At 37.4% G+C, this 8,585-nt stretch overlaps 1 long non-coding RNA gene across 2 annotated transcripts; it reads left to right on the plus strand.

Moving 5' to 3' along the window:
* The first annotated feature begins 238 nt into the window (after window positions 1–238).
* LOC118803943 lies at window positions 239–5,882 on the plus strand. 2 transcript variants are annotated; one of them, XR_005006945.1, is made up of 6 exons: window positions 239–533; window positions 1,851–1,970; window positions 3,133–3,231; window positions 3,939–3,993; window positions 4,506–4,636; window positions 5,045–5,882. It is a non-coding gene; the product is annotated as an uncharacterized LOC118803943 (long non-coding RNA). The 2 variants fall into 2 exon arrangements; XR_005006946.1 differs by lacking the exon at window positions 3,939–3,993.
* The last annotated feature ends 2,703 nt before the right edge of the window (window positions 5,883–8,585 follow it).

Raw genomic sequence — 8,585 nt, forward strand, 5'->3', positions numbered from 1 at the left:
TTTTGCATCCCATCTGAACTTGGTTCTCCTTGGAATTCTTTCCGTGTCGCTCTCCAAGTATCTTTTGAACGACAAACGGGACCGAGAGCAGCTGGATCGGAGTGATCTCCCGCGTCCTCCACAACTATCGAATCCTGAACTCCTTTTCGACGCGGTCACGCACCTCTCGCGATAGCAGGCCATTTGAATTGTGTGTGCGCGCGCGCATTTCACCTTTGACCGTTAAGCTTTGGTGGGGTTGAGGGGCACCGGTTTACATATACGAACAATAAGGAAAGCTAAACGTCATTGTCAGTGATAATATTTATCCATCACAATGGCATTTGACATATATTATTTCAAGGACACGACCGTGGAAGTCGGAAAATTTGACTGGATGAGTGTTGAAGACCAGCAGTGTAACCTACATCTTCACAAATGATCACACAGTGCCCCAGACTCGATGATGAGGATGGGTGGATAAATGTGGGACAAAGGCAGAAAGAAGAAAGATGGTCCAGGCTTTTTTCCTGCAAAGGTTTTAATGCTCAGTGGTAAGTAAGTATAAGTTCGCTAGCGATTGACTTTGGCTATGTCGACATTAATACGTTTTAGTTTTAAAACGCATCACTTTTGCGAGCTTCGTTTACTGGCGTTTTAACCTATATCACTCCGGAGTTTCCGAGCCCCCTTTTGAAACGCTGCTAGCCTCGTTTTAGCCTCCGGGGAGGCCCCGGGGTTGCGTTTTAGTTTGGACGGGCAAATTATCAAATATATCTTAACAATATAAGTTAGCTAACGCTACATATCGGAGATTGTGCGTCGGTTTTTGCCAGTTGTGAAGTTTTTATCCCCAATTTGTTACGCTTCGAGATTATGTTTACTAACCAGCTAACGTTAGCTATGTGGAGGTCAGTAGCTAATGTAGTTAGCAAGCTGGTCTAGTCACATAGCTAGCTAGTGCTTGGTGCTCCATGCATCTTAACAGTTTCACTAACTACATTAGCTAGCTAACATTCCCAGCTTGATTGTGTTAACGTTACTGGATTTAGTAAATTTCATGTACAGCAAGTCTTTTTGATCTTCTTATGCTAGCTAGCTTCTAGTTTTGACCTCCTTGTGATAGATTGACGGTTATCGACTGTGTGTAGCAACTAGGCAGCAGACTTCAGACAGCTAAGCTAGCTAGCTAGCCAAGTTAGCGTTAACTAACTAGGTGCACACCTGAAATAAACGTGTTTTTCTTCAAAGCCGAATATCCAAAATTGTCAAATTGTCTCAATGAGTGTATAAAGATGTATATGTTTTAAATATGTACACAACCGCAGGTTTTTACAACGGGGATTTTGAGTATAATCACTACGTCAGAAAATAACAGCCATAAAAATCCATTTTCACCATGTTTTTAGAAATAAAATGTTATATAAATGAGACTATAAATGATATATGAGTAAACCCCTCTTTAAAAACCTTCAGAATATATGAAGGAATAAAAAGTAGGAATGAAACGGGAAGATTCGGTGTATGTCAGTGCTACTGAAGTGGAGGTTTCTGGCTCAGTGTAAGAGGGAAAACTCATTTTGAGAAAACGACCTTTTAGGATGCATTGTAATTGAAATGTACAGACTCAAATAGACAAAGTGTAGTGAAATAAACACTTAAACGTGTATTGTGGTTATTTACATGTTGTAGAAGCAAAAAACCCCAAAATCTCAAAATAGACCAGTGCATGAAAAAACATTGCTTTGCCTCAAGTGTCATGCCTTATGTTACCAGCAAGTCTGTTAGGGAGTGCTCAAAGGCCCATATACCCTGAGGACCCAGTCAGCATTTTATTTCGGTCATTGTGCCCAACTTTTTCACAACTACAGTGACCTCTGCCAGAAGAGGGAGGAATTCATAAAGGGTGTAGATATCTGGAACCAAACACTCAAGAGGAAGACCAAGCCAAACAGTAGGTGGATGAAGGACATGAAAGGCCAACAAAACAGGTAATTACATTCACACAGTTAAAGAACAGTATGCAGAGGATTCTGTGTCACCTCTTAAGTGATTCTAGCAAAAAAAATATGCATTACAATACAGACGTGACACATTACTTTCTCATTATTCTTTATTGATGTGTGGAAAACTGAAAAACAAAACCTTCCTTTCTGTTGCTCTGACCTCACTTGGTCTCTTCACCAGAAAATTTGCGTTACTCCATATTTGCAACAACTTGTCACTTAATTCCCCTTAAGAGCAGGAGAGAATTGTGCAACATTAAATGTAATCACTGTCAAACATCTTGAAAAGCAAATCCCTGTTGACTGTTTTTTCAGTAAAGAAATCAAATGTCATCAGAACCATGTAATGAAGGGCTTGCATCTCAGTTTGGCCTGTTTACATCACTATTTAAAAGTAATGCCATTTCTGTGTTGCCTCTCGTGTTTTTTCACTGTTATGATTACTTTGTGATAGATGCTTTATGACAGCTATAATAGTTTGTAGATGTTGTTTGATTTTAATTGCTTATCATAATCCCAGCCATCATGTCAGTGGTATGGAAGTATTTCAACATTTCTGACAAAGACACATTTGTCTTATCTGAAATTAATAGATGGGGTGCATCATCAAAACCTTTTAAACCTTAAGGTTTTTAGCTATCACCATGATGGCTGTTGTGGTTCCCATTTGAGTACTTGGTGGAGTGTCTCCTCATTTACATGTTTTGGCCCAAGAATTTTTACTTAGGTAATCCCTAGGCTGTATTTAAAAAAAAAAAAAAAATTAATCATTTAAAAAAAGTTCTTATTGTTTTTGTAAATCCTGTATTGGTCATTGAACAATATTTTTGTGTCATTATCAGGGCCGTAAATTTTGACAAATGCTATGTAATGGCCTTTTGCTGAGTCTTTGTTAGCCTGATGGATAGGCATGTACACTAAATATTCAGGTAGCACTGGGGAGACAGAAAGTGGATAGTTAAATAAAATAATTGGCAGATTGCACAGTTGTCAAACTTAAAATATTGATTTCTGATTATTGCGGTAAATTATGGATAGGTCAGAACTATCTGTGGTCCAGTTGATTCTAGTAACTACCAAATACTTATTAGAATCAGTACTATTGCACATCCCTGCTATTGAAAAAAAAAATGTATCATTTTGACAGCAAAAGAGCAAAAAGGCAACCTGTACCCCAAAATAAGCAGCAGACCAAATAATTAAAGGCCTGAAGAAGGAGTTGATGGCAAAGCAAGCATCTTTAGAGGTAAATTATTTTGAATATTTACAAATTTTATAGTTTTTTGAGTTTAAAGGAGCAGGTTGTACCCCTAGCAGTGAGGTTGCAAATTGTAACCAACCTGGCATTCACCAGCATCTTGTTCAAGTTTTCTTGTATCGCCATAAATGGTGTTGCAGTTACGTTCTGGTGCCTGAGGCGTTACAACAATAATTGCTGTGCTATTTAAGGTAAAATGGGAAAATTCTAACAAGAAGCTGGCGAAAAAGCTAAATTCGGCCTCATAGCTTTAATGTTGGCAGTACTTTTGAATAAAGAGATTTAAGCTGTTAAAATATTCTACCTGCAGTTTTATGTAGAGCGCTTCTTCTTCTTGCTGTGTCTTCCAGCCAGTGCTATAGTGCACAAATTTAAGCTTCTGCTTCACTGTAAAAGTGCAAAAGGCGCTCTCTACACCTACTGTTTGGTTTGTCTGTTCTGGGCTACAGTAAAAACATGGCGGCTCTGCACTGTTGGAGGAGGACCTGCTCCTATGTGGATTTGAAGGGCTCATTTTCAGCTAATGAAAACACAACAATTCGTAATTTACTGGTAATTTTACACTAATGAAAACAGTTTTGTGTACTATATTCAAATTCTGTTAATAGACCACTCAAAATAAAACACTGCACCTTTAAGCACTGCACTATTTCATCTTGTTTCATTTTTTTTCTGATCATTGTGTTTTGGTGTAGCCAAATACCAAAAAGGAGGAGTCATCAGATGAGGACCTACTGCCCAGTAACTGGAGTAAGGCACAGCAGAAAATAAAGGAGCTTAAAAGAGAGAACAAGAGGCTGAAAGAAGGCAATGTTAAAGAAATATCAGATGCCATGAGAGTTAATTTTATGACTTTTAAGCAATTAAACAATTATTCTGCCTTTGTGTAGGCAACATCTCAATATATATATATATATATATATATATGTGTGTGTGTGTATATGTGTGTATATATACTGGAAAGCAGAGCTTAAGATGGGCAATTTCGGTTGGTCCAGCTGTCCGTCAATACTTAACTTCAAGACATCATATCTCAAAATCTATTTTAATGATTGCGTTTAAATTTGGAAAACACAAAAACACGCTGGCTAGAGGATGAACCCTGATGACTTTGGTGACATCATCCTCTTTCCTTTCCAAAATGTAATAAACCCCATTAACCCACTACCTGCATTCCCCAAGCATCCATCAGTCCAGCAGGTTACCAGTAATGGAGGATGACGTAGAAGTGTTTTAACTGATTTTGTTCATTCTCTTAACAGAGCTTCCTGAAGTAATTTAAAATGTCACATTTCAAACCTCAACTTCTGCATCCAATTGGTCAACATCCACAACATCTGTGGACTCACCAGTTTCTGCACGTGTTTCTCCTCAAGTGTTGTCTAATGATATGGTAAGTACCACATATGGGTATGTTATGGGCAGTGGGCCATGTGTTTCCAACCTGGAAAATCTGCATATTCAGCCGTGGTGAATGTGCATGTTAACTGGATAGGATGCATATTCCCTATCCAAACAGGAAATCTGGGAGGCATTCCCACATTTCCTAATGACACGATTAATGTGGATGGAGATACTACAGAGCAGTGTGGCCAGGCTGGCCCTTGAATGGCAAAGTAGCATTTTGCACCCCATATTAGTCGTTTCATTGGGAAATGTGAGAGGCATTTGGCGGATAATGTCTTAGTTAATATACATGCACAGATTTCCCGGGGAATGTGTATCATTATTTTGTCATTACTTAAGTGTGTAACAATGTGTGACCACTTTCAAACTAACTGTTCCATCAATTGTTTTGCAGGTGTGTCTTCTGCCAGGCTCTGATGTTGAAGTCCCTAGACGAAAGCTTAACTCTGCGGACGGCAAATCCGTCAGTGTACATCGGGGACCTTGCTGTGCTTGTCTATGGCAGGGAAACACTGTCGCATTCAAGTTTGACGGGGAGACAGTCAGAGGCACACAAAGACGTGGAATCAAAAGCACAACTGGATAACACAAAACTTGATGCTATAATTGGTGACTGCATTTAATTAAAGGGAAATTTCTTTTTGAAATAAATTCCTACACATCACTTATGTATAGTTTTTACAAAATCATTGCAGTGTTCCATTTTGGATGTGACCGTGATAGAGTTCAGTTTCTGTCACCTTCAACATGGAACAAAAATGGAACATTGCGCGAAAAGCCTCTAATTAGAGCAACAAAAATGCAAAGAAAACGTTTTGGCCCTTTCCCGCCTAGTTCTATCCAGGTGAACTGACATAGTCTGTTCACAAATACATTATTCTCTGCTTAAATAACACGGTTATTTACATGGTTATCAGGCTCACTGTGAAGTAACTATTTTTTAGGGCTATTTTTTATATATATATATATATATATATATATATATAAAATAGCCCTGCACAGCAAGATAAAGTGGTGGGTCCAGTCAGACTTCTACCTAATAATCTGCAATCATCAGTTCAGATTTGTTAATGCGGCAAAAAATAAATGTAGTCATTTTGCTGATGGCATTAGTGTTAAGATACTTACCAAAAAAAATTTCAAATATCATGTAGAAACATGCCACATTGACTGTTGTTGTGTTCATTCTGGATGGTGAATTTGGGGTGATATAAAAAAAAAAAACGTGAAAGTAACACATTGTGTCCTAGGTAGAGATGAAACGGTTACCGGTTTCACGGTAAACCACGGTAAAATTAATCACGGTTAGTAGTACCGTTTGAAATTTAAAGTAAAAATTATTACCGCGGTGTGAAAACTCGGAGATTCGGAGATATTTCAGCCTTCTAAGAAGACCAAGTCTGACGTTTGGTCATATTTTGGGTTTTATAAGGATGCAGAAGGAAAGTTAATTGAAGATGACCACCCTGTCTGCAGAACATGCCGAAAGAAAATAGCGGCGAAAGGGGGCAACACATCAAACCTTACGAGTCATCTTCGCGACCACCACCCGCTACTTTTTAGATTATGCAAGGTTAACTTTAACGTAGAAGTCTGTGGGGACTTCGAAATAGAAGAAATGTCACGGTTTGTGTGGTTTAACCTATGCTTATGGTTCGTTAATCATATAAAATGAAGCTTTTAGCGTCAAAAAAAAGAAAAACAATCGGTGAATCAACTGTGAATCGAAACTAAAGCTTTTAACACATTTCTGTGGAGCAGAGTCTCCAAAATGAGCTCTGAGTTAACAGTCACACGAGCTCTGGAACGAGACGCTGCAGAGGTTCAATCTGCACAGCTCCCCTTCCTCGTCTCGCTTGCAGTGTTTACTGTCTGAGAAGAGAATAACACCGTCTCAAATCACTCAGTGTCCCCTACATAGTGCGCTACTGTTCAAACAAACACGATCATCATTAACAAGCAGTTGAGTTTTAAATAGGGGATTTGTAACCTGTTGATTATAGATGACTTAGTCGAACGTTTCTTGCACTCTTTGGGTGAAGGATTTGCTATTTCATGATCCACGAAGTGCACTGCATAGGGGAGATAGTGTGCTTTGAGACGGGACCTCGCGCGAGTGAACGCTGTGCCGCTTTTGGGAAAAGCAGAGTTTCCGAGATTAAACTTCAGGAGTGTTTCTGCCACAGCTCAGATGCATGTTAATTTTAAGTTCTGTTTTAGTTTTAAAATGCTTTTAGAGAAGCAGCTCCACAGGTGAAGACACACTGTGTGAGTTCTACACTGTCTGCAGCTCACAGCGCGGTCACGCAGTTCCTCTGTGATTTTGGCTGTTTTTCCAGGTGCACTGTGTTGATTAGGGGTACAGCACCACAACGGCACAATAATGCTGCAATTGCAGTTAGGACAGAAATCCCCCGAGTGCAGCACTTCTTAGAAGTAGTAATTTTCCATTAAGACCCACCTCAGAGTTGGTCGAGATTTAATTCTCTATGCAGGGAAATCCCTAGTTATTGTAATTAATAATAATAATAATAAGAAGAAGAAGAATAACAGTAATAATAATAATAATAACTCTAATAATAATACATTTGCTATTCTTTTGTTTACAGAGTATTACAAGTATTGTAAGTAATACAAAAGTAGTACTAAAAATGTATTGACCTTATTTTTTAATGTTTATGCAAATAAAAAGTGCATATTGCTGCCAATTCTATTTGTGTTAATATAAAAGTTGGTGAAACGAGTTTCAGTTTGTGTATCAGTATTTATTTTTTATTTATTTTACTTTTCAAAACATTTGAACAATATCGCGATAATACCGATAATCGTGATAATTTTGGTCATGATAATCGTGATATGAAATTTTAATATCGTTTCATCTCTAGTCCTAGGCCATGCTCTATCAAAGTTCCCTGACATCAGCGTCCAAGACGTGAGATGTATCATAAGAAAAAATGCAACAACGAAACCTATACCAGGCAAGCCACTGCAAAGAAGACCAAGTGAAAAGAACTTTTTTTCCCCATTTAGTTGAACATTTTTTGGTGGGATTTGTGGTTCCTCAGGATGGCCATTTAACAGAGCAGAAATTGTAGAGAGGTACAAAATTGCTTGGGGGCAGCCAGGGACTGATGTTGTAGAGGCTGCATGTCGCAAATTCTAATATCACACTTACACATGTTTGTTCTGCTTTGTTTGGAAAAGTCATCCAGTACAATATTTGTTTTGATAAATTTGATTTATAAAATAAACAAATGTTCTTAATCCTGAGTATGTCTTGTTTATTTTTATATATGTAGTCCACTGGTCTACTTAAAGTACAGTTAAAGGTATAAGTATAAAAAATAATACCTAAATCGAAACTTAGTATTCTTTAAAGTGCAAAAATATGTAAGTAGTAAACTATAAGTATTGTTAAGTTCACTTAAAGAAAACTTCCAAGTATACTTGCAGTATAAAAACCACTAAACTAGTAGTTTACTGAGAGTATACTTAAAAGTGTACTTTCATTAACTAAAAAAGTGGGATATAAGTAAATAACTAGTAAACTAACAGTATACTTGTAAGTTCACTTTTAGTACAGCTCATAGTATAGTTGCAGTACAAAATAAAACTTAAATGTAAACTAGATGCGTACTCAAATTTTACTACTCTTACACTTAAAGGATACTTAAGGTATACTTTCATAAACTGAAAAGTGGACTAGTATTACATAACTAGTAAACTAACAATATATGTAGGTTTACTTGCTTTATACTTGAAAGTATACTTTCATAAACTAAAAATGGGTTAGAAGTTTATAACTAGTACCTGTAAGTTCACTTATAGTGTACTTCAGAGTATAGTTGCAGTACAAAAAACTTACATGTAAACTAGTTTTGTACTCAAAGTTTACTACTCTTACACCTAAAGTATATTTATAAGTATACTTCAAT

Source organism: Colossoma macropomum, unplaced genomic scaffold (genome assembly GCF_904425465.1).
Source record: "Colossoma macropomum unplaced genomic scaffold, Colossoma_macropomum, whole genome shotgun sequence".
Lineage (NCBI taxonomy): Eukaryota > Metazoa > Chordata > Actinopteri > Characiformes > Serrasalmidae > Colossoma > Colossoma macropomum.